The sequence below is a fragment of the Pongo pygmaeus genome, chromosome 1 (genome assembly GCF_028885625.2).
Source record: "Pongo pygmaeus isolate AG05252 chromosome 1, NHGRI_mPonPyg2-v2.0_pri, whole genome shotgun sequence".
Classification (NCBI taxonomy): Eukaryota; Metazoa; Chordata; class Mammalia; order Primates; family Hominidae; genus Pongo; species Pongo pygmaeus.
Window position 1 is genome coordinate 169,474,821 of NC_072373.2, and position 27,541 is coordinate 169,502,361.

Here is a 27,541-nt window from a genome sequence, read left to right on the forward strand (position 1 = left end):
TAAATATCTCTTAATATATGTCCCTGAAACATGCTTTAAAAGTTTGTGGTTTGTGTCATTGCCAATGTTGAAGCTAGTCCCTATTTTAGAATGTGGGAACTATTTGAACAACCGAAGCATTTAGGTAAAAGAAGAGGCGAATTAGTCAATTTGTCAAATCTTTCTTTTCAAAAAGCTTTAATATGGAGATTCCTGCTCAATAAAGAATCATTTCACAGTGACATGTAGGGTACTTTCTCTTGCTTCTCTGTTTTCTGGTTCTGGAGATACATCAGTTGGTATGGTATTTATAGCAGTTACAGGTGGCAGATGAAGAACTATTAACTTTGTAATAATTAAAATTTATATTACCCTGAAATTTATATATAGGAAGAAGTAACATGTACGATGTCTGATACTGATTTTTTACCTTTCTATTAAATCTGGTTACTGTTTTTAAAACGGTGAAAATCATGAGACAAGTGATAATTTATACAATGAAAGTATAATAGTTTGTAAAGCTTTCTATGATAGTGATAATTTATCATATGTAATCCCACTATAATGTTTGCATATTCTATCTAAAATTTACAGATCTTTCTAAATCTAAGATAATAATCTAGTTACTTTAATAATTTTATTGATAATTCCAGTTTCTTCTGCCTCTGAAGAGTGAGTTTTCTCTAAACTGAAATTAGTATAAACTTACCTAAGAACTAGAGTGACTCAGGAATAATTGTGTAATTTGGTGTTACTACTAAAGGAACAAAAATTATGTGACAATCTTGATTATAATAGCATAAATTTTTTTTTGCCAAAATGAAGGAAAGAAAATTTTGTGGAATTAGTGTATAGCAATTTATAAATTATGTATTCCTTTATTTTAGTAGTCAACAAACATCAACCACTGATTAGTAGAACAGTGGTTTATTTTCAGTGACATAAAAATAATAGCTTCACACATATTTTTAGATTTTTGTTTTTATTAAAGTATATTTGTCAATGTAGGGATGTAGAAGGCAGTTTATGTAACAGTTTACTAGTTTGATTATGAATTTTGAATTTAGACATCCAGTACATGGACCTCTAGCTATACTCTTGTCCTGAACCCATAAAATGTTTGAACCTGGTCTGAATAGGTTATGGCATGACAGCCAACATTTGTGACTACTGTGAAACTGAAACTGTCGATGAGCAGGTGTCTGGAAACATGGAGCTGTACTTCAACATCCTGCTGATCATATTTGTGGAGCTGTTTGAAGGTGCTCTAGAAGTGCAGTGCTCAGCTCAAGGAACATGGGTGAGGGGAATAGGATATGGTTGAGGGTCCTAGTATGGCATCTTCTTTTTGTACCCTTTGAGTGGCCTCAAGCAAGCTGCAGAATTACTACTCTAATCATGCGAGCATATTTATAGCTTCATCACTGTTTAAAATACTAGGTTTGAGAAAATTTGAGTTACATCCATACCAATTCACATTTTCTTTTTTTTTTTAAGTTCCGGGGTACATGCGCAGGATATGCAGGTTTGTTACATAGGTAAACGTGTACCATGGTGGTTTACTGCACCTAGAAACCCATCATCTAGGTATTAAGCCCAGCATACGTTAGTTATTTTACCTAATGCTCTCCCTCCCCCAACCTCACCCCCTGACAGGCTCCAGTGTGTGTTGTTCCCTTCCCAGTGTCCATGGTTTCCTATTGTTCAGCTCCCACCTGTAAGTCAGAACAAGCGGTCTTTGGTTTTCTGTTCCTGTGTTAGCTTGCTAAGGATAATGGCTTCCAGCTCCATCCATGTCCCTGCAAAAGATATGATTTTGTTCCTTTTTATGGCTGCATAGTATTCCATAGTGTATATGTACCACATTTTCTTTATCCAGTCTATCATGGATGGGCATTTGCGTTAATTCCATGTCTTTGCTATGGTGAATAGTGCTGCAATGAACATACGTGTGCATGTATCTTTGTAATATAATGATTTATATTCCTTTGGGTATATACCCTGTAATGAGATTGCTGGGTCAAATGGTATTTCTGATTCTAGATCTTTGAGGAATCACCACACCACCTTCCACAATGGTTGAACTAATTTACATTCCCACCAACAGTGTAAAAATGTCCCTATTTATTCACAGCCTTGTCAGCATCTGTTGTTTCTTGACTTTTTAATAATCACCATTCTGACTGGCGTGAGATGGTATCACACCGTGGTTTTGATTGCATTTCTCTAATGATCAGTGATGTTGAGTTTTTTCATATGTTTGTTGGCTACATAAATGTCTTCTTTTGAGAAGTGTCTGTTCATGTCCTTTGCCCCCTTTTTATTTATTTTTTTTTCTTGTAAATTTAAGTTCCTTATAGATTCTGGATATTAGAACTTTGTCAGATGGATAGGTTCCAAAAATTTTCTCCCACTCTGTAGGTTGCCTGTTCGCTCTGATGATAGTTTATTTTGCTGTGCAGAAGCTCTTTAGTTTAATTAAATCCCATTTGTCAATTTTCACTTTTGTTGCAATTGTTTTTAGTGATTTTGTCATGAATTGTTTGCTTGTGCCTGTGTTCTGAATGGTATTGCCTAGAGTTTCTTCTAGGGTTTTTAATAGTTTGGGGTTTTACATTTAAGTCTTTAATCCATCTTGAGTTAATAAGGTGTAATGAAGAGGTCCAGTTTCAGTTTTCTGCATATGGCTAGCCAGTTCCCCCAGCACCATTTATTAAACAGGGAATCCTTTCTCCACTACTTGTTTTTGTTAGATTTGTCGAATATCAGATGGTTGTAGATGTGCAGTCTTATTTCTGAGTTTTCTATTCTGTTCCATTGGTGTATGTATCTGTTTTTGTACCAGTACCATGCTGTTTTGGTTACTGTAGCCTTGTAGTATAGTTTGAAGTCCAGTAGTGTGATGCCTCCAGCTTTATTCTTTTTGCTTAGGATTTTCTTGGCTATATAAGCTCTTTTTTGATTCCATATGAATTTTAAAATAGTTTCTTCTAATTCTGTGAAGAATGTCAATGGTAGTTTAATGGGAATATCATTGAATCTATAAATTACTTTGGGCAGTATGGCCAGTTTCATGATACTGATTCTTCCTATCCATGAGCATGAAATGTTTTTCCATGTTTGTGTCCTCTCTGATTTCCTTGAGCAGTGGTTTGTAGTTCTCCTTGAAGAGGTCCTTCAGTTCCCTTGTTAGCTGTATTCCAGGTATTTTATTCTCTTTGTAGCAATTGCCAATTCACATTTTCAAAATAAATTTCATTATCTTTGTCAATAAAAGAAAAGAAAGCCCTTAAAATCTTATTAAAATTTTTATTTTTAATCAACAAATAATAATTGTAATTTTTATTTCTTTAACTGTTTCACATTTTTAACAGTTGTAAAAGTGTTTTTTTTTTTAATCAACTACTTATAGAAGAGAGACTTCTTTTTCATAGTGATTATTAAGAATTTGAAGAGACTTAAAAAAAATCTTGATAAAGACTGTGTATAGGCCGGGTGCGGTGGCTCACACCTGTAATCCCAGCACTTTGGGAGGCCCAGGTGGGTGGATCATTTGAGGTCAAGAGTTTGAAACTGGCTTGGCCAACATGGTGAAATGCTGTCTCTACTAAAAATACAAAAATTAGCCAGGTGTGGTGGCACAGGCCTGTAGTCCCAGCTATTCAGGAGGCTGAGGCAGGAGAATCGCTTGAACCTGGGAGGTGGAGGTTGCAGTGAGCCCAGATTGCGCCATTGCACTCCAGCCTGGGTGACAGAGTGACACTCCATCTCAGGGATGGGGTAGGAGGGCAGGGAAAGACTGTGTGTAACTATTTCAGGCACAAAAACATCTGATAATGAAGTTCTAGTCACAGGCACAAGCTCCAGTCTTGCATTACAATATGTGAAAATATTTTTTAAAAATATAATTTCAACTTTTATTTTAGACTCAAATAGCGTATGTGCAGGTTTGTTACGTGGGTATATTGTGTGATGCTGAGGTTTTGGGTACGAATGATCCCGTCACCCAGGTAATTAGCATAGTACCCAATAGGGAGTTTGTGAAAATATTTTTGAAATTATTTATAAATTCTAAATTTATGATCATTGCTAATGTTTTAAAATCATAATTATATTATAATGAAAATTTGTTTTCTAAAACCAAGCCCCATATTTTCATGTACCAAGCTCCTAAATTTCTTCTAATTTACCCCAGTGTGTCTTATGAAATAGAATAATTTTCTACGTGTGCCATGACATACAAAACACTGGAATCCCTGCTTTATCTGATAAACAATCTTGGCAGCACTCTGTGGTCACCATGGGAGGTTTACAGAACACTCAGGACTGGTCCACCCCAAGAATCTGATTTAGTTGGTCTGGTTTGGGGTGGGGGTTGGAAACTCAGTGTCCTCTCTGTTCTGAGAGTGGATCTGAATGTTAGAATGGCCAGGAGAGCTTGGGAAACACAGATGCCTGAGCTTCACCTCAGACCACAGAGTCAGAATATCTGGATCATGGGTTTTGAGCCCCATACCACTGTTTAAGGTGATATCCTGCCTCTCCTTCAATGTGGCGGTAAGCCTCATTGCTCAGCCTTCCAGGTAGAAGACTACTAAGTGAGGAATGGAAACATTGACATTGGTTTGAGGTTTACAAAATATTAATTCCATTACATCCAAGGATTTGGGACTTGGGTTGCAAAACATTTAGGAGTATTGGAAGCTGTCTTTTAAGTGATGCCAGTTGCGTAACACTGGTGGATTCTGATGACCTAGACAATGATTTTCAACCCTGTCTCATGTTAGAATTGCCTAGAGAGCAAGAAACAAACAAACAAACAAAAACCCAATCATGCTTGGGCCTCATCCCAGACCAATTAAAATGAGAATCTCCAGGAATGGGATCCATATATGGTCTGTTTTTCAAAAAGCTTCTCAGGTGATTTTAATGAATAGCCAACACTGAGAACAATTGGCTTAAGGAAAACGTGCAGGACTTGATTTCCAATTGTTTCCCTGCCCCTGTCTGTCCAGTCACATTGGTCTACTCAGTGTCCAGTGTCCATACCTATTCCTAACTCAAATTTTGTGGTTCTCATGGACTACACTATCTAATATGGCCCCACTGTTCTTTCCCCCTGTATCTTTTATTGCCCAGTTAATGACTTACTTTGTCTGCAAAGCCTCCCTTTATTGCTCCAGCTCTCAGTGACTGCTTCTCCTGTAGTTTCCTCTAATTATAACACATATTCTCATCTGTGAGAGAAGAAACAATGCTCTCTCCATCATTACGTCCCACCGTGAGGAAAGTCTACCCATGGCAGGTTTTTAGGAAATGCTTGCTGCTGCTCTTGCTGGCTGTGCTTTCCTTAGGAAGTGAGTAGATTCTACTTTGTGGAGATGGCGAAGAACTGGAGAAACCCAAACTCTTATTCATCTGTATTTTTCTCCTACTATTTGAGGCATTTTTAGAGGGAAGGTGAGAGTCCAGGATGTTGCAGAGATATCCTACAATGGTGGGATTTTCTATTTTACCATGCTTACTTTACTCCCATGCCATGTGTGAGTAGGTGCTAGATGAGGAGCAATGTTCGTTACAAGGAAAAATAGCTTATGTCCAAAATCACTGCCCTGGTAGGGGCCTGGAACAGTCCATAGCTTGGATATGCACCTCTAGTTTCTAGATCTCCATTGGCATCTTCTAAATATCGCTCAATGTTCCCTTATTTGGAAAAGGGATCTTAACTCTAGCCCAAAGCTCATGTGAACCACTTTTATATTCATTCATTCATCTATCCACCACCCACTGGTTGAGCACTTTTTGTGCCAAGGACCCTGTTAGTCTCTGTGAAGCTCCCGTTAGGTCTGTCTGCTAAGTAAGTGCCTACAACGTTCAGAGCTAGGATTTACAGAGTAACAGAATACTAGTTTCTTACAAAGTTTTTTTCTTCATTTTATTTTAAACTCATTTAAATTTTATTAATGAAACACTTTAACTAAATTGTGCAGGCTAAACATATTTAGAAAAACAAAACTTTTACCTAAAATAAAAAAGATGTAATCTTTGTGAATGTTTACAACAGTGAGGTAAATAGATCCATATTCATGCAAACACAGACTTATAAATACAATGCAAATGCACATATGATATGTGTTGCTAATGCATATGCAGACCCTTGTAACATGTCCATTTCAACACTAAATATTTAAAGTCTTCTTAAAGATGCCAGCAAGTTGCTAATTCATGGTAATTTCATTCTTCTCTAAAACCTTATAACAGTTCCAAATATAACTGGTACATAATTTTCAGTGCGGATATTGAAGCCTCAAGTTAGAAATTGCATAATTACTGTGTAATTATGTGGCTTTTGGTATGTATACACACCGAGTGGCTGAAGAAGGGCTTAGTTCATTTTGTACACTTATAAACTATTCACCTGCTCTGCTGGCTTTCTTGAATTTGCATTCGTATATTCAAATAATACCTCATTTTATGAGCATTCGCCCATAGCCAAAAAAAAAAAAAAAAAAAAAATGGAGTCTAATGAAAACACAACCAAGTCATTGGTCTGTTTTACAGTGTTCCCGAAACATGAATCTCATTTCTAACCTCTAGATCTTTTGGTGACATAATCATTTCACTTGAATTTTGGAAGCAGAGCCTGTTTTTTTTTTTTTTTTTTCTTTCCGACTTTTATTTTAGGTTCAAGGGGTAGATGAGCAGATTTGTTACATCAGCAAATTGCACGTTGTGGGTGCTTGGTGCACAGATAATGCTGTCACCCAAGTAATCAGCATAATACCGACAGGTAGTTTTTCAACCCCTCCCCACTCCCGCCCTCCACCACCATGTAGACCCTGGTGTCTATTATTCATTCCCTTCTTTATGTCCATGTGTACTGAATATTTGGCTCTCACTTATAAGTGAGAACATGCAGCATTTGGTTTTCTGTTCCTGCCTTAATTTGCTTAGGATTATGGCCTCCAGCTCCATCTGTGTTGCTTCCAAGGACATGATGTCATTATTTTTTATGGCTGTATAGTATTCCATGGTGTGTATGTATCACATTTTCTTTATCCAGTCCACTGTTGATGGGCACCTGGGTTGATTTCATGCATTTTCTATTGTGAATAATGCTGCGATGAACATATGCATGCATGTGTCTTTATGGTAGAACAATTTATATTCCTTTGGGTATATACCCAGTAATAGTATTGCTGGGTCGAATGGTAGTTCTATTTTAAGTTCTTTGAGAAATCTCCGAGTGCTTTCCACAGTGGCTGAACTAATTTACATTTCCACCAGCAATGTATAAGCATTCCCTTTTTTCTGCAACCTTGCCAGCGTTTGTCATTTTTTTTTCTGACTTTTTAATAGTAGCAATTCTGACTGGCGTGAGATGGTATCCATTTTGGTTTTGATATGCATTTCCCTAATGATTAATGATATTGAGCATTTTTTTATATGCTTGTTGGCTGTGTGTATGTCTTCTTTTGAGAAATGTCTGTGCATGTCCTTTGCCCATATTTTAATTGGATTGTTTATTTTTTGCTTGTTGATTTAAGTTCCTTATAGATTCTGGATATTAGACTTTCGTCAGATGCATAGTTTGCAAATATTTTCTCCCATTCTCTAGGTTGTCTGTTTGCTCTGTTGATGGTTTCCTTTGCTGTGCAGAAGCTCTTTAGTTTAATTAGGTCCCACTTGTCAATTTTTGTTTTTGTTGCAATCGTTTTTGGAGTCTTCATCATGAAGTCTTTGCCAGGGCCATTGTCCAGAATGATATTTTCTAGGTTTTCTTCTAGGGTTTTAATAGTTTTACATTTAAGTCTTTAATCCATCTTGAGTTGGTTTTTGTATATGGTAAAAGGTAGAGTTCTAGTTTTCATCTTCTGCATATGGATAGCCAGTTATCATGGCATCATTATTAAATAGGGAGTCCTTTCCCCATTGTTTGCTATTGTTGGCTTTGTCAAGGATCAGGTGGTTTTAGGTATGTGGCTTCATTTCTGGGTTCTATAACCTATTCCATTGGTCCATGTGTCTCTTTTTGTACCAGTACCATGCTGTTTTAGTTACTGTAGCCTTGGATTATAGCCCTTCATATAATTTGCATTTACTCTCAAGTTCTTGTTTGTGTATTCTTTCCTAGGCAAAGTAACCTCATTTCCAGCCATGTTCTTGATATTATGTGTTTCAGTTCCTTTACCCTGCTTTTTTCTAAAAGCATCATGGATGAAGTGTTGTCTCTACTGCCAAAGGATCCTCAGAAGAATTGAGTTTGGTCAAGGTCCTCAACTTCACTGGAATCTGCCCACATGGACCATCCTTTTTCAAGAGTCTCACCCTTTCCCATTCAATACCTTAACAGTAATACAAGAGATACTATAAGCTTATGATACATTTTGTGTTGTAGTTCAGATACCTTTAGGATTAGATTTTTGGTTTAGTTTTCTGAAATCTCTAACTGTGGTTACAAGAGATAGGGTTTCTTTTAGTTTAGAAACATTCTGGCTTTTTAACCAGACATATAACTGGATATTTAAAGCCCTAAGTTCATCATTTCCACTCCCTCACCAAGTTCTCCATCACTCTTAGGAACAACATACCAACTTTTTGTTTTTACAAAATATTCTATGGCAGCAGCTGGTTGGTCACCCAAAGACCTTCTCTTCCATAGGCACTTGATTCCAGGTGGTACAGATGATAATTTAGGGAATAATTTTCCACTTCATGCTGTGGATTAGCAGTGTCCCTTTTACCACTGATAATTTGGCCATTAATGCCTTTTAATCGAGTCAGATTAGAAAACCAGGGGCTAGATTTAGGGAAGAGACTACAAATACCTAGGGTATAAAACATAAGGAGCACTTGCACCACCCTGAGAGTGAGTGTCTCCTTAATGTTTGCATCTAAATAACTCACTTGTCTTACCCTAGTCCCTAGTCCAGACAATCAATTCCAGATTTCCAGTTGTAAAGTTTTGTGTTGCTGAAACCACCTCAGTTTTCCATTGCTACACAACAAACCACCTAAAAATTAGTGTTTTTTCAGACAGCCATTTATTTATTCATGATTCTGTGGGTTGGCAATTTGGACTGGGCTCACTCATGCAGTTTCAGATAATTGGTGGGTTTTCTAGGAAGTGGCTGGTCCATATGGCCCCTTCATGTATCTGGGGCACAACTGGGACTCATCTAGGGTGGCTGCAGCAGTTGAGAATGCTGCTTTTCTCTATCTCTACTTGTCTTTCTTATCATGTAATGTTTTATCCCTAAGGAGGCTAGCCTGGGGTCTATTCATAGAATGGCAGTGTTCAAAGAGGGTACGAGGTAAGAATGAAAACTGTACATTGCAATGATGAAAGTAGAAGCACTAAGAAGCTAAAAAAGACAAAAAATAAAAAACAAATTTCTCTTGCTCTTCACCTTGGAAGTTTCAAGGTCATCCCTGACGAAAGAGGTGTAGAAATAGACTTTCTGCCTTGGTGGTAGGAACGTCAAAGGATTTGTAGCCATTTTTACACCCTCCCTCCTGAGTATATCCTCTGGCCACACTTATTTACATTCCTCCCATATATGAAATATATCCATTCTCTTCAAAGAGTTCCACAGCCTCATCCCATTTTGGGACAGGCTTGAAGTCTATTATCTCACTGTCTGCATTAGGTCTAGTTGGAGATGAGATTCTTCTAATGTGGCTCCTTATGGGTGGTTGCTCTTGATCCAGAGTCCTATGAACTAAAAAGACAAAGACTCTTTCCTTCACACACCCCACATACAATAGTGATATTAGGAAAGATAACTGCAAAAGACATGCACATTCGAAAAGGAGGGGTTTGGAAGGTAAATAGCATTAGCTGATCCATAGAAATTCTGGAAACCAGCAGGGTACATGTCAGAGCACCCTACTCCAGTAGTAAAATATGTTTCTTGACTAGGGTTCAGTTCTGCTCCCTGAGTGTGGTTCTCTAACTCACTGTTCTCCTTTGCTCTTCATTTCTTTTTTTTTTTTCAATAGAGCTCTCTGAGGTCTTTCTTTTTTTTGATAAGTGATGGCCTGTGTATGCAGATGAGCATATTATCAGTCTATTTCTGCATAGAAAGTTTCAGAGCCAGCCATTATCCTTAACTAATGCAGGAGCAGAAAACCAAATAGTGTATGTTCTCACTTATAAGTGGAAGCTAAATGATGAGAATCCATGAACACATAGAAGGGGACAACACACACTGGGGCCTGTTGGAGGGTGAAGGATAGGAGGAGAAGAGGATCAGGAAAAATAATTAATGGGGACTAGCCATAATATCTGAGTGATAAAATAATCTGTACATTGAACCCCAATGACACAAGTTTACCTATGTAACAAATCTGCACATGTACCCCTGAACTTAAAAGTAAAGTTTTAAAAAAAGAAAGTTTTGGAACCAGAGAGCTCTTTTCATTTTGAATGGTTTCCCTTTTTTTCAGTTCATTTTTGCAGTGCTTTACTTAGTACAAGTCTGTTACAATTTTTTTGAGTTTCCTATGTACCTTATTAGTCCATGTCCCAAAGCCATATCAATATGTCTTTTTGAGAAATACTTTTATGGTGCAAATATGAGTCTTATTGGTCGATATCCTTAAGATATTTAACTCTCATTTTGCTGAGGGAACCTATTAGTCACTAACTTAAATTTTCCTGAGGTCTTAATAAAGCATCTTATAACCACATGCTTAGTTTGAGCATTACCCTGAGGCCAATTCTTAATTTTAGAATGTTTTACTGGTTTGAAAGACTAGGGGAATGTGAAACAGTTTTATTTTACAATTCAGTAAATCCTGAGATGTGCATACACGCACACATACATGTGCACATGCACACACACAAAGTGTTTGCTCATAGCAGTACTGTTTGCATATAGATGAAAAAACTTCTGCTTGAAGATTGGTCATTTTTCTCTTTAGTTCTTATCTCTGTTAATGCACCTTATTGTATGTAGATAAAAAGATGCCAAATGAGGCTTTCAAAAGTCTGTTTGGAGGCTGGGCATGGTGGCTCACGCCAGTAATCCAGGCACTTTGGGAGGCCAAAATGGGAAGATCACTTGAATCCAGGAGTTTGAAACCAGCCTAGGCAACAAAGTGAGACATTGCTTCTACAAAAAAATAGGAAAAAATTAACCAGGTGTGGTGTTGTGTGCCTGTGGTCTCAGCTACTCAAGTGGCTGGGCTGGGAGGATCACTTTAGCCTGGAGGGTTGAGGCTGCAGTGAGCTGTGATTGTGCCACTGCACTCCAGCCTGGGTGACAGAGCAAGACCCTGCCTCAATTAAAAAAAAAAAAAAAAAAAAGAGTCTGCTTGGAAATCTTTTTAGGCAGGTCCACTAGATTATTGGGTATATAGTCTGTCTTCCAAATTACCACAAGTGACAGCTTTGCCAATTGTTTCACTATCACATGATATGTTTTGCTCCTTATCTGCCCTCCAAGAACAATTTGATCACTGCTCTTTTAGTCCCTGAAAACAATGTCCTAATTGCTCTTCCAACCTCTGCTTGCTTGCCAGTCTCAAAGGCAATGCCACATATTTTATGTTTTATGTTATGGCAGCTTTTGACTTTTATGCAAAATTTTCTTTATTGGCCAGGGACAAGTCAGGGAAGCAGAGCTCCTGTGAGTGTTTGGATAAGGGATTGGTTATAGGAATTAGACTTTATACAATTGTGGAAGGAGCTGATGAAATGAAGCTCCAAAAAGAGGGCTGACGTATCAGAGAAATGTGTCACTAACTGATCTTTTTGAAGCATTGGTGCAACCGGACAAGCTGGAGCTTGCAGGGGTACTCAAGAAGGCAAGCATGACCAGCCACTGAGGTAGGACTATGAGGAAGCAGCTCACAGTGAAATTTGCGAGAAGTTGTTGCCTCTGGCCTGGGGCTGCTGTTGTTCAACAAAGCCTGGGGTATGGAAGAAGAATTGGACATGAATAGGAGAAGAGTAAGAATAAACTGGAAACCACTGGATCTCTGTGTCGGTCTGTGTGTCTGACCACAATATGACCTTCAAAGAGTAATGCTCATTATTCCACCTCTGCTTCTCAAATCTCACACAAGTTCCTCTTTTAACTGACCTGAACTCAGAATCATATTAAGAAGGAATTCTAGGACACCAAGTTTCCAGTTTAACAAATTGACAATAGAACAATCCAGCATAAATACATTCATATCTTATGCCATTAATAGTTACTACATGAACACAGAATTAGAAAATTTTGATGCTCTCTTGTTATTTTTTCCCAACTGCACAGTCTTTTCCCCCTTTTTGATTATCTAGACATCAATTTTATATAGCTCATTTTTCCCACTGGAGAAAAATTAATGTCCCTTATAAGAGCACTGTTTAAATAGCCCATAAATTTTAATAGCACCAACAGTGGCTTTCTGTGTATCATGTACTGTCTGCTGGTACCCACTTAATTTTAGGAATGTCAGAAAGAGCCTCTTACTGTACATTAATGGAAAATTAAATAATCTTACAGGGAGTTTCCTTCTTTTCTGATTATTTTTCTGGGAGAAAACTGTATTTATTTTATTGTAATCAATTCTTCCTTTGATCTAAAGTATTCCAAAGCATTTGATGCTTTTCTTACTATCTTTTTTTGTGGTGAAAGTTCAGCCTGCACTGAAGAACTTCCTTATACTCTAGTAGCAATTTCAGAAAAACTACTTTAGTTCTTGAAAGGACCTCTGAGAACATCTAATATGATTCCTGAATTTTTTAGATGAGGAAACTCCAGACCAGGGTGGCAAGCTAATCCCAGAAAGTAGGTATTACCATTCCATTTTACAAATGGAGAAAGACAGGATAACAAAAGTTAAACAAATTGCCCCAAATCACACGGCTAGTGGGTGGTGGGGCTGGGATATAGCCCAGATGTGTTTACTTCAAGTGTTCTTTTAACTAAACCTTTTCACTTGACCCACGGGGCCATCATTTAAGCTCCTGATATAACACAGTTGTATTTTGTGCAGTGCAAAGGATCAGCCCATGAACCCTTAGCTTAGGGATGGCAAGAGTAAAGGTAAGCATTTTGGAAGTGTTTACTTTTCTCCCTTCTAGAGCCCTTCCTCTTTTTAGCTCCTTCTAAATAGGTAACGTATGATGGCTGATTTGAACACTATCCTGGACACTAAATTATTGTCACCTAGGGTTGCTCTTGTTCTAGCTATCCTTTGACTATCTCTTATAGTGTCCTGTATTCCTTCTTTAGTCTTCTACAATCAGAGTAGATTGCTTATTTAAGGTCTGAGGCTACTTTTATGCTAGAGTTAGTTCAACAGTTCTCCCAGAAAACATTTTGGTATCCACGGTTCGAAATAACTACCCCTTCTCTGAACATAACACCTTTCATCTTTTATTGTAATAATTAAATTAGTTTCTTGTCTGTAGCTCAGACTGTGAACTTCTTCAGGGCAGACATTTTGGTTTCCATTTTTGCCTCCCCAAGATTAAGATGATGCTTGACTCCAAGTGTATTTTAATAAATATCTATCAATGTGAATGCGTGTGGAGGATCCTCTCAGTTGGAATCAGTCTGATAAGTGTTATAAGCATAGTGCAGTGTTCACACTTAAAAGTTTTATGCTGTCAGAACCTCCTCATTCTATTGATGAAGAGACTAAGATCAGGGTTGAAATGAATGACTCAAAATTACACATCTATATTTTAAGAAAATTGAGAATAGAATTCTGGATGATTCTTACCCTATAGGATCTTCCTATGGCATCTGTGTTTTTCAAACACTTTTTTTCTGTGAAAGTCTTTGAATGAAACAGTATCAGCCCACCACATTACATGGTTAGAAGTAGAACTTCTCTAAAGGTTGTAGTTAGTGTAGGGGATGAGGGAGACAGAAGGCCCTGGACAGCACCTGCTGCTGTCACCACTCCATCCTCTGCCTCCACCCCTGGGGTCTGCAACCCGCGAAAGGGTTCCATGGAATATACTTTGAAAAACGCTGTGCTACATTGTGCTCCTTTGCTTTCTCCTTTAGCTCTATAAATAGCTAAACAAATTCACAAAGGAACAAAACAAAATCACACACTCCCCCTCCTGTCTATGACCCCTCCTCTAAGCAGGAAGTTTTGCCCACTTGGTAACCCCAGTGGGGATCAGAGGAGTGAGTGTCATTTTCAGTCCAGCAGTACAAAGTGCCCATTCTTGCACTTTTATGGAAGGCAGTGCAGCGGGGCGGGTCTCCCATGACACATCTGCAGGGCTATATCTCACAGGAAGTAGTGAGATACTCTTCAGAGATAAGTTTCACTGGGGAACAAAGAGGATTTTGTTCACTGCTTCAAGAATGATGCATTGAACCTGAGTCTGGCTTTTCAATTCATGCAGCTAGAAACAAGGCAAAAATGACCCAATGTGCTTCTTCCTTCTTCTCAAGTCAGGCAGAGTCATTTCCAAATCACCCTCCTCCTGCTGTCCAAAGACATTGAGAAAGTATTCTCTTTCCATTTCTGTACCAATCACCTCAGCTACCCCCACTGTATTCCCTGAAATCAATCTTGAACATTTACAAATTTCTGTTTATTTCACACATTTTTCCTCTTTTGGGAATCTGGGCTGTTCACTCTGTTGAGATTAAGATGTCTCAAATTGTGGAAGCCATTGTTAAGGATTTCTGAACCTATTACTTGTAGCAAAGTACCACAGAGCCATGGTGTTAGAGCTTTTTTGTTTTTGGAAAAGCATGCTTGTGAGTCAAGACAGACTTGGGTTTGATGTCCAGATTCCCTTTGACTAGATATTTGACTATGACCTTGAGCAATTTGCAAACTTCTCTGACTTTCCTCATTTGCAAAATGGGAATAATGATATCCCAGCTCCCATTTTGAAGTAGAAAACGGAATCTCAGAGAGGTAGAGTGTTTTGCCCGATGTCCACAACAAGTTAGTGCCAAGGATAGCTGGGCAAGGCTTGTTATATGCACTTAGGAAGCTGTACTGGGTGGTGAAGCAAACATATAACTCTCTGCTTTGTGTCTCTATCTCAGCTTTGGAGGCACAGATCTGACCACATTTGAATTTCCAGAAGCCATACATTTCCTGTGAGATAATGAGGTGTGGTATTGAGGCAGGCAGGATTTATATGGCAGTTAAATGTAGTTTGGTATCAAAAATATGATTGCATTATTCACTGTGGCATAGCAAAGATCACCTCTGCCCCCTTGCTTTTGGCTGGATCAGCAGATGTAGACCACGATTAAAGAAACACTGTCAAATATTTCTTTATAGTTTAATTTTCCCCTTACTCTCCATTGCTTGCAATGCCCTTGCCTCTGGGAAAAGTGGCAAAGTAAACATGGCTTTTCTTACTGGTTTTGTCCTTCTTGCTTTTAGAGAGTGATTTAAGAATTCAGATTGGTCCTGGATTATCACCTTTGGTGTGTTGCACATAAGAATGGGTTAACTAAATAGGGAGTGAGAATCTCCATTTGAAACAAATGGTTTGGTTTGGTTTGAAACAAACCAAAGGCCTTTGGGCAGCTGAGGCAGTGCTGGGATGGGGAGATCACCACTCCCCTGAAGCAGCCCATTTTATTTCCAGAATGCCTTCATTGTTAGACACCAACACTTTCAAAGAATCAGAGAAGTTCCATGATGGGTTGGGTCAAATGTGGAGCTTTCAGTCCCAGGATGTATTTAAACATAAACTGAATGTTCCCTTTTCAAGGAAGCTATCAAAGAGATTCCTGCTGGAGACTAGGCTGTCCTGAGTTTAAATATTAATTCTGCCACTTCTAAACTCTGTAAGTCTTAGTTTCTCATATGTAAAATGGGGCTAATAATGCTTACCCTATTGTGTTGTTCTGGGGGATAAAGTGAGACAGTCTGTATTAAATGCCTAGCAATAAATGTAGTTCTCTATTTACTACTTTTTTTTTTTTTTTGAAAGAGGGTCTCCATTCTATTGCCCAGGCTGGAGTGCAGTGTTGCAGTCACGGCTCACTACAGCTCGACCTTCCAGGCTCAAGCAGTTCTCCCACCTCAGCCTCCTGAGTAGCTGGGGCTACACGTGCATACCACCACATCTGGCTAATTTTTGCATGTTTTGTAGAGATAGTTTTGCCATGTTGCCCAGGCTGGTTTAGAACTCCTGAGCTGAAGCAATCTGCCCATCTTGGCCTCCCAAAGTGCTGGGATTACAGGTGCATTCATTCCAGTGCACGTGGCCACTACTCACTTCTTTACAGGCATAGATATTTGATCTTTGAGTAAATTCCTTTATCAATGGAAAGATTTATAATGGAAAAGTTTCAGGAACTGTGGGAAATGGATGGAAAACTCATTTTGGGAATGCTAATATGAGCATGTATGTATGACGTCAAGACTCTATTGAAGAATGATCCTTCTCAGTGTTCTAGGTCAATGTAGAGTTATTTGTTGCTCAGGAAACCATCAGTGGTCCAGAGAGTTGAAGTTTTTGTTGAAGGAGGGGAGTATTTATATTAGCAGTGATACCATGGACTTGGGTTAGTTTGGATGGTGAGGGTGGGATGGGGCAGCGTGGTGAGAGGCAAGGGTCCATGTTTTGGTGAAATTAGTAGAGTTTGATTCTTATAGTTCCTTATAATCTATACTTGGAATAATTAGAAAGAAGGAAAATAAATGGTTGGAGAAAGAAAAAGAGATATGAATATGTGAAAAGTCAGAGTTTCTTTTGCTATAGCTAGGATATCCTGGGCAAGAAAGGGGAATGGGAGGTTAAGTTACACCTAGGGCTTGAAATCAAACTATTTGAAGGAGGAATCTGGGTCTTAGGTAAGAGGGACTGATATTTTATTGTTCAATCAATGTAAGCATTAATAATAACTGCAGGGACAGAGTATACTGATGTATTCTTATAGAAGGTTTTCATGGGCTTAATAAGGGAAAGAAGGAAGAGCAAGGGGAGAAGGAGGTAAGACTAGGAAAAATTTGAATTTTCTCTTCATACATGACATTTACACAATACTTGATACATTTTTATAAATTTAATTGAAAAAATTTGTTAGGTAGGTATTACTATTCCACTTACAGATGAGGACATTAAAGTTTAGAAGTAGGATATTGTTTAATGTCACAAAGCTAGAGGGTGGAAAAAATTGGCTTTGAAACTTGGTTTGCATAACCCCAGAACCTGTGTGCTTTCTATGGTTCCATGCTGAGCCTGAGCTGTATAAATCCCTAGATTGGCTAAGAAGGCAGGACTAACAGTCTGTGGATTTGTGGGTGGTCCCCTGAGTGAAGAAAAACACCACTTTGTTTGCACCCTAGGTGACAAAGTTGCAGATGAAGGAGAGAGAGTGAAATCTACCCCGTTTTTGAGAAGACTTTTTCTCCTAGATCTGGGCTCCTCAAAGAGTGGTCCCTGGACCCTGTCAGTTTATAAGCTGTTACTGGTCTGCGATGAGAAAAAGACCTTGAGCCAAACTAAAAATCAACTTTGTAATTAAGCACACTGCTTGATTCTATTTATATACTTTTTGTAGCAAGACTTTTTGGATGAAAGAAGCAACGCATGGATTTACATTGTGATGTAATCGCCTCATCACATCTTGGCAATCTTTGACAGATTGGCTACTTAGCAAAGCACTATCCTAGAACCATCCCCTCACCAGGTCATGGCTAGCATTTTAGCTGATAGTCCCTCAGGAGCTCTGTACCTCTCTCTCTGTTTAACAACTTTACCCGAGAAGAGTACAGCTCACGTATGAGTTGAGCCAGCAGCTGAGGGACTTCCAGAGAAACACAATTCAAGACTCTGGGAAATAGGAGATTCCAAAGGACACAGGCCTGTGTTATCCCTCAGGGGTCTTCACTTAGCCTCTCAAGTGAGCTGCTATTATGAACAAATTTGACATACTATAACCTAGCCTATGATTTTCATACACCATCTTTCATTATTTTAGGAACAGGAGGAATCCGGGATTTAGAAGAAAGCTATTTTTTCCCCAAGGAATTTATTCTGAGCTGATTAAAATTGAGAGCTGGTGGTGATCCTTCAAAATTTAAAAAGAAAGTGTTTTCCTTAAGAAAACCAAAGCATCTCAAGACTTTGGTGTACTTTTGGTCAGAATAGACACTTAGACTACCATATGAAAGGCAAAGATATCTTATTTTCAGGGAATACAAAGGTGGAATGAAAGCAAATATATATCAGAGAGGTTCAGAGTTAAAAAGGATTTTGTATACAGGATTAAGAAACTGACTTCATCAAGATGACATTATTAGAGGAAAATATGTAAAGTCATTAACCGATATTGTCAAAACAAATTTGTATCTTACAGGATTGGTTTACAATAGGTCATGCCTCCACTGCTCTTCCCTCTTATGCTCTAGCAAATTCCTGCTTGTGCTTCAAGATCTATCCTGAAGTTCACCTTTCCTGTGATGTCTTCTAGTTTCCCAGGGAAAACATCTATCATTGGTATTCCTGCATTGCAACACCCTCCACAGGCAAACTTTATATTGACCATGTTTTTCCTCTGCTAATTTGTGAACTCCATGATCCAGAGGTAGTGACCTATTTACCTTTGCACTTCTTGCCATTAGCACAGTGCTTGACCCAGAATGTACACAATGAATTGGCTCTACTGCTCTGTAGGTTAAAAGCATGAACTGGAATACTGAAATAATGCCTCGGTTTGCATCCTGGATCTGCCACTTATTATGTAACTGTGAGTGGGTTGGTCATTTAACCTCTCTATGCCACAGTTTCTTCACCTCTTCACGGAGGGTAATAATTGTACCTATAGTGTTTGAAGACGCAATGAGATAAACAATACATATAAAACACCTAGGACATACCTGGAAAACAATAAGAGCTTTAGAAAGGTTAGTGATCATGTTGTTGTTGATAATGAGACTCTAGAGGGCAGAATTAGGATCAGTGATTAGTACTATCAGGGTAAGAAATAACTTTCTAACAAGGGGTAGGGATATCTGAAGGCTGAGTAGTTTGCCTTAAAAAGTAGTGGGCTACAATTTTAAAATCAGTGTGGTAGCTGGGTGTGGTGGCTCACGCCTGTAATCCCAGCACTTTGGGAGGCTGAGGCGGGTGGATCACGAGGTCAAGAGATCGAGACCATCCTGGCCAACATGGTGAAACTCCGTCTTTACTAAAAATACAAAAATTAGCTGGATGTGGTAGTGCGTGCCTGTATTCCCAGCTACTCGGGAGGCTGAGGCAGGAGAATCTCTTGAACACCGGAGGTGGAGGTTGCAGTGAGCCAAGATCATGCCACTGCACTCCAGCCTGGCGACAGAGGGAGAATCCCTCAATAAATAAATAAATTAATTAATTAATAAAACCAGTGTGGTAATACCATAGGGATAGACATATAGATCAGTGGTACAGAATTAAGGTGTTTAGGAATAAGCCTATACGCATATGGTCAATTGATTGTTAGCAAGGGTGCCATGAATACTTAATAGGAAAATAACAGCCTTTTCAACAAATGGTGCTGGGACAACTGCTTATCCATGTGAAAAAAAGTGAAATTAAATTCTTGCCTAGCACTATATACAAAAGTTAAGTCAAAATGGATCAAAGACTTAAATGGAGGAGCTGAAACTATACAACTCTTAGAAGAAAACATGGAGTAATCTACCTGACCTTGGCTTTGGCACTGATTTCTTAGACATGACACAAAAAGTATAAGCCATACAAGAAAAAATAAATAAATCTGACTTCATCAAAATTAAAAACTTTATTGAATCAAAGGACAATATCAAGACAGTGAGAAGATAGAATGGAGGAAAATATTTCCAAATAGTATACCTGTTAAAGGTCAAATATCAGCCGGGCATGGTGGCTCAGGCATGTAATCCCAGCACTTTGGGAGGCCAAGGCTGGCGGATCACGAGGTTAGGAGATTGAGACCATCCTGGCTAACACGGTGAAACCCCGTCTCTAGTAAAAAAATACAAAAAAGTAGCTGGGCGTGGTGGCGGGCGCCTGTAGTCCCAGCTACCTCAGGAGGCTGAGGCAGGAGAATGGCATGAACCCGGGAGGCAAAGCTTGCAGTGAGCCGAGATCATGCCACTGTACTCCAGCCTGGGCGACAGAGCAAGACTCTGTCTCAAAAAAAAGGGACAAATACCCATAATATATAAAGAATAATAACTCAACAACAAAAGCAAATGTCCCAGTTAAGAAAATGGGGAAAAGGCTTGAATATACATTTCTCCAAAGGAGATATATCAATGGCCATGAGCACATGAAAAGATGCTTGATGTCATTAGTCATTAGGGAAATGCAAATCAAAACCACAATGAGATACTCCTTCACACACACTGGGATGGCTATAATTAAAAAAACAAAACAAAACGGAAAATATCAAGTGTTGGTGAGGATATGGAGAAATTGGAACCTTCATCCGTTGCTGGTGGGAATGTAAAATGGCACAGCTATGGTGGAAAACATTTTGTGGTTCCTCAGTAAGTTAACCATAGAATTCCCATATAAACCAATAATCCTGCTCCTAGTTACATACCTAAAATTATTGAAAACAAGTGTTTAAAAATGTGGTATATCCATAAACTGGACTATTATTCAGCCTTAGAAGGAATGAAGTACTGACACATGCTACAACATGGGTGAACCTTGAAAGCATTATATTGAGTTAAAGAAGTCAGATAAGAAGGCCACATATTGTATGATTCCATTTATATGAGCCATCCAGAATAAGCAAATCACAAAGACAGAAAGCAAATTATTGGCTGAGGGAATGGAGAATGGGGAGTGGCAGCTTAATGGGTATGGAGTGTCCTTTTGGGATGATGACAATTTTCTGCAACTAAATAGTAGTAATGGTTGTACAAACTTATCAATGTACTAAATGCCACTGAATTGTTTGTTTTAAAATGGTTATCTTTGAACCTCTGTACATAGTTGGTGGGAATGTAAGTTACTATAAGCACTATAAAGAACAGTTTGGAGGTTCCTCAACAAAGTAAAAATAGAGCTACCATATGATCCAGCAATCTCGCTGCTAGGAATATACCCAAAAGAAAGGAAATCAATATATTGAAGAGATGTCTTCACTCCAATGTTTATTATAGCTCTATTCAAAATACTCAAGATTTGGAAGCAACCTAAGTGTACATCAGCAGACAAATGGATAAAGAAAATGTGGTACCTATACAAAATGGAGTACTATTCAGCTGTAAAAAAGAATGAGATCCTGTCATTTGCAACAACATGCATGGAACTGGAGGTCGTTATGGTAAGTGAAATAAGCCAGGCACAGAAAGACAAGCATTGCATATTCTCACTTATTTGTGGGAGCTAAAAATTAAAATAATTGAGCTCATGGAGATAGAGAACAGAAGGACTGTTGCCAGAGGCTGGGAAAGGTAGTGGAACGGTGGGGAGTGGGAAGTGGGGATGGTTAGTGGGTACAAAAAAACAGAAAGAATGAATAAGACCTAGTATTTGCTAGCACAACATGGTGACTATAGTCAAACATAATTTAATTGTACATTTTGAAATGATTAAAAGGGTATATAATTGGATTGCTTGAAACACAAAGGATAAATGCTTGAGGTGACAGATACCGCATTTACCCTGATGTGATTATTATGTATTGCATGCCTATTATCAAACAACTCATGGAACCCATAAATATATACACCTACTGTGTACCCACATACAAAAATAAATTGGTTATCTTTATGTGTATTTTACTACGATAAAAAGAAGTAGTGAGCTTCTTTTTGTAGCAATTATTCGAACTGAAACTGAAAAGCCACCCATTGGGGGTGCTGTTCAGGGCACTTGCACAGGGTGCTGAAGCTTGGACAAAATGACTTCAAAGGAAGTCAGTGACTGTGAGTGAGCAAGGCCTCTGCCTGTGGTGTCAGGCAGGCTGGGAGCCAGGGTCCTGCATCCTGGCTCTGTGACCCTGGGCAGGGCTTAACACTCTCTGAGCCTCCTCTGTAATGCAAGGACAATAATTACAGGGTTGTTGGAAGATTTATGGTGGAATCACAATGGCTGACACATGGTAAGTGCTCCATAAAGGCCAATCCCTCTTACAGTTTTCAGATTCTATAATTCCTTAAAAGAACCTTCCTCATAATCAAAACTACATTTTCAAAATAATTAAGAAGTGTTTGGGAGCTGTGAGAGGATCCCAGAAATAGGGAAAATCCTTTTTTTCCCATGTTGTTCCCAAGGAAACCCACTGCCACGAGATCTGTTTTCCAGGCCTTGAATGCTTTTGTTCCTCATATCTGGGGTTTCTTCTCTTTTCTCCAGCCTCTGCCTCTGAATGTGAAGGAAAACTGGACCAGCTCAGTGTCAAGCCTGTGAGTAGAACACCCTCTTAGTTCTTTCACAGTTGGTTTCTGGAAAACATCTCTATGTCCAGATTACTTCGTGGGTCTCAGCCCTCCCAGTGTTTTGGCTTCATGGTTTCTGTAATACTTCATTTCATTACGATGTGACTGTAAATGGTCAGTCACCTTCACTTTCTCTAGCTAATTATATCCACAAGGATTTCCACAGGCCTGTGGCATTTTCAAAGAGCTCACACTCATGTATTTGCCAGAAATCTACAACGGAAATTTTAAATACAGGCATTCTTTGCCTTCTGAATGCCTAATTTACAAAGGTCAAATATCTATGGAAGCTTGGCGCTTGCTAGGCATGGAGCTGGGGCAGCCTTCTCCTTCTGTGGGTCCTGGAAAGGGAGAAAGAATTTTGATTGCCATCTGTCTTTCCTTCTTCCTGTGGGGTCAATGGCTGAGGAATTAGTGAAGGGGATTGGGAGGCAGGGGAAGAGATGTGTTTTTGAGAACCCTGAATCTTCACAGGCATTGCCTGATGGCCATACATGATAGAACCTGGAGTTTGGGTATCAGAACTGGGTCAGAAATCTGGCTCTATCTTTAAACATTTATCTTTTATGACTGTGTTTCCCTGGAAAATTATGTAACTTCTCTAGGCTTCAGTTTCTTCATCTATGACATGGAAGATAAATCTATTTATCTTGAGGGATAATGGCAAAGATTAAATTAGATAAAATATGTATGATAGTACCAATAATAATGGACTTTTCTTTCTTTCCTTTTTTTTTTTTTGAGACAGTGCTTGCTCTGTCACCCAGGCTGGAGTGTGGTAGCATGATGTTGGCTCACTACAACCCTTGCCTTTTAGATTCAAGTGATTCTCGTGCCTCAGCTTCCCGAGTAGCTAGGACTATGGACTACCACCATGGTCGGCTAATTTTTGTATTTTTAGTAGAGACTGGGTTTCACCATGTTGTCCAGGCTGGTCTCGAACTCTTGGCCTCAAGTGATTTGCCCACCACGGCCTCCCAAAGTGCTGGGATTAAAGCCATGAGACATCATGCCCAGACAATAGCATTCTTTTATTGAGTACTCACTATGTGCCTGGAATTATTCTCTGTGTTTTAAAGTAATAACTTACTTACAACAACACTAAGGGTCCTACTTTAATCCCTGTTGTGTGGATGTGGGAGCCAAGGCCCACATAAGGGAAGGGCCTTGTCTTATGTTCAGAGCTGGGAAGTGTTTAGTGACAGGAGTCAAACCTAGGTAATCCAGTCCTAGTGCTCATACTATGCTAAGCTATACTGCCTTCTCTTTTCTTCATACAAAAGCTAAATTCTCACTATTACATGGCTTTCAAAATAGTTGTTGACTATTTTGAAAGAGAGGGGTGAGATGTAATTCTGATGTTGCTGAGATTTCTAGATATTGCCTCAATGCTGCTCTATGTCAACACCGTGACTGGCTTGGCTTTTGTGGGCCTTACTGGGGATCCAACTTTTGTTCATAAAATTCTTTTTATGGGGAAATGCCTTTGACATTCTAGAGAACAGATTCACATGGGATACTTTTCACTAGTATTTACAGTAATACTAGTGGTATAGTAATAATTGTCTTTGTCTTTACTCTTAGTGAAGGACAATATAATATACTTAACATTTTTTTTTCCTTTGCTTTCTTAAAATGTTTAGTATGAGAGGCAGGGGGAATTGGAAAACTGGTTTTGGTTTTCTTTTCTAAAAGCAGAAAACAATGTAATTAGTGGGAAATTTACTCATAATCTTGATCTTTAAAATCTTCTGCCCTTTCATTCCATTAAGATTGCCTTTTTTTTTTTTTTTTAAAGAAGGAAGAAAAGAGGCATAAATAGCCAGGCTACTAAATTCTCTTTAATGACTAAAGCTAATAAGAAATGGCTCTGGTATTTCATCCAGCCTCTCAAATAATGGCTCTGTTGTTTTGATCTCAGAAGTGTAAGGGAAGCTTTATATTCAGGGATGGGCGTCCCTGTCTCAGGCACCTGAGAGACTGCATTATATATTTGAAAACCATTTTACAATGTCCCTTCCCAGAGTGTGAGGCCATTGATGCTTTGATGTGGTTAAGTAATTTAGTACAATCATGTAATAGATTAAATTAGATTTCAGCTTCCTTGAAAGTTTTGAAGAGTACACATGAAATGAGTGTATCCACAATCTTGGAGCACTGGGAGCATTTTCTATTTTTTATTTTTTATTTTTCTACAGGCTTCCTTCCCTTAATCTTGAATAGAAGCAGAGGAGAAATGGCTGAATTTCATTCTGTAGTATCCCTGCTTGAGTGAGAGAAAAGAAATGCATGTAGGGAAGAAAAGAGGGAGATATTTTCTAAGATAGAGTGGAAGAAGCTGTTTCATTTTCCATAAAATAAGTGTTATGTGGTGGTGGGAGGGAACAGAGGCAAGAACAAAGACTTCAGAAGGATTTGTAGAGACAGACATGAGTTTTAGTCTTGAGTCTACAGTTTTTTTTTTGTTGTATTATTTCATTTCCCTGAGCCTGTTACTAATTCTGTAAAATTGAAATCATAATATTAAAGTTGAAAATGAGATGATGTAGATAAAGTGGGGGACATAATGCCGGTCAGAGTCAACACTTAGTACATGGTTGTTTGCTTTCCTCTGATTTCAATTTAGTCAGTTACATATTGAATATTTATTGATAAATCATATCAATATGTATTGAATATTTATTTTGAAACACACACTTGCGTGCTTTATAAAATTAGACACATCAAACTATGCACCTGATATTTTCAGGGAATTAGAGTAGCCCAAACTTAAAATATTCCCAAATGAACTCATGGTCCCCGCTTTTGCTAGTATTGCTTAGCTCAGCAAATAGTACTATCTTCACCTGACTGCTTCACCTTCTTTTCCTAAGAAAACTAGGTATCACCCATGAGTCACTCCCTGTTCCTCACCCCTTATAACTGATTCGTCATCATATACTGTCAGTTTCTTCCAAAATATTCTCAGACCCATTAATTTCAGAGCAATGTCTCCAATTTCACTCTTAGCAGCTGCATCCAAGCAATCTTTCTCTCTTTCCTGAGTCATAGCAATAGCCTTATACCTCTTCTTCCTGCGTATATTCTCATCTTTCTCCACCTATTCTTTAAAGAGAGAGCTTTCATAAATGTAAATCTTATCGTGTTACTCCTCTGCTCAAAAGCTTTTACTAATTTTTTATTGCTTTAATGAAAAAGACAAAATCTGTTTTGTTAATCACTGTGTACTAGGCACCTAATATTAATGCATTGCATATATATTAATTCAATAAATATTTGTTAAATAAGTGAGCCCTTTTTTCAGCATCCATCTGGCTGCTTTTAATGGCAAAACCCACAATTACCTTTGCACCAACCTGATAGATTCATCTCATCCACTGCTACTCGATATGCTGTTTTTCACATATATAAACCTGCAAGGAGAAGAGTATAATTTTTGCTTTAAATCTTCACATATAAAATAATTAAGAGGAAAAACAATCTTTGATATTTACCCAGGCATTTAGTACTACCAACGATCTTCATTCCTTTCTGAAGATCTGAGTTTTCATGTTATTGATAGCCCTCAGTCTAAAGAGCTTTTTGAGAATTTCTTTTAAAATGACAAATTATCTTAGTTTTCTATCTAAAAATGTCTTTATTCTGCCCTCATTCTTGAAGGATATTCTTGCTAGATTAGGATTCTGGGTTGGCATTTATTTTTTTTCAGCACTTTAAAGATGCTGATACACTCTCTACTGGCTTCCATTATTTCTAACGAGAAGTTAGCAAACATCTGAATCATTTTTGCTTATATGCTATGTGTCCTTTTTCTCTAGCTGCTTTCAAGATTGTCTTGCCTTTGGTTATTAGTAGTTTAACTATGATATGCTTAGGTGGGATTTTCTTCATATTTATTCTGCTTTGAGTTGATTGAGCTCTTGAATCTATAAATTTATGTCTTTCAGGAAATCTGGAGAAATTTCAGTCATTATTTTCTCACATCTTTTTCTGTGTTGGTTGTCTTCTCTTGCAACTCTAATTACCTGTGTGTTAGATAATTTGATATTTGTCTATAGGTTTTTAGGATTTGTTCACTTTTCTTTTTTGTCTTCTTCAGATTGGATATTTTCTGTTTATTTTCAAGTTGGCTGACTCTACTGTATTCTCCACTCTGCTATTAAGTCCATACTGTAAATTTTTAAATTTCAGATATTGTGTTTTCAGTTCTATGATTTCCTTTTTTAACAGTTTTTATTAATTTTCTATTTTTATTTATTATGAGCATATTTTTCCTTATATGATTGGGCACAAATTATGATAGCTTTTTAAAATAATTGCTTTCTAATTTCAACTTCTGGGTCATCTTGGGGTTGGTCTCTGTTGATTATGTTGTATCTTGAGAACAGATCACATTTTCCTGTTTCTTTGTATGTAGAGTAATTTTGAAATATATCTTGGATATTCTCACTGTTGTATTGTGCAGACTCTATTCTATATATTCTTCTTAAGAGTGTTAAATTTTTGTTCTGAGAGAATGTTAACTTAATTGGGTTCAAATTGAAAAATGTGTCCCTTTGGAATCTATGCAAATTTTAGTTCAGTTCTATTATTCTTATTTTAGCTGTTAGTAGCTTGCCACAAGTGTGCACAATTCAGAAGTCAGCCAGACTTGGATGGAGTTTATATACAGAATTTGGGGCTTCCCACACTTGTTCTCTTCTTTTTGAGACCTCCCCTACTGACTTTACAGCAGTTATGGTTACAGTGAACTCTGTTCTCTAATTTTTCAGGACAGAAAGATGCTAGGTTTTCTTTTGGGATTTCTATCAGAGTTTCCGCTATGTAGTGGTGCCAACTGCGGCCTGCCCTCAGGGTCGATCTATTTCAAAAGTGATACTTATTCTGCTGTTTCCTTCTCTGCAGAACTTACTCACTCTCTGGTAACATGAGGTAGTTGTTTCTTCATATATTGTCTAAAGTATATAGTTATATGCAGAAGGCTTGGTGCAGTTGGAGCTTCTTCATCCATAAGAGAAAAAGAACCCTATATAGCAAATTTTGAGCTACTCAAATTAGTGGGCAACACCAATCATCACCATATATTTAAAAAATTGTTGTGGTGTATACATCTGTGTTATCAGTGAAGTATTAAAAAATTGTTGTGGTGTATACATCCGTGTTATCAGTGAAGTGTGTATAATTCATATTTGAACTGTCATGTATGCAT

General features: G+C 38.1%; 1 long non-coding RNA gene across 1 annotated transcript in view; it reads left to right on the forward strand.

Annotated features, from left to right (window-relative positions):
- LOC134738579 (uncharacterized) overlaps positions 1-27,541 on the forward strand; it is a 104,861-nt gene that overhangs the window by 21,057 nt on the left and 56,263 nt on the right. Inside the window, exons 2-3 of the long non-coding RNA XR_010124392.1 lie at positions 21,052-21,215; positions 22,250-22,299. This is a non-coding gene — a long non-coding RNA (uncharacterized LOC134738579). The remainder of the gene's footprint in view (positions 1-21,051; positions 21,216-22,249; positions 22,300-27,541) is intronic.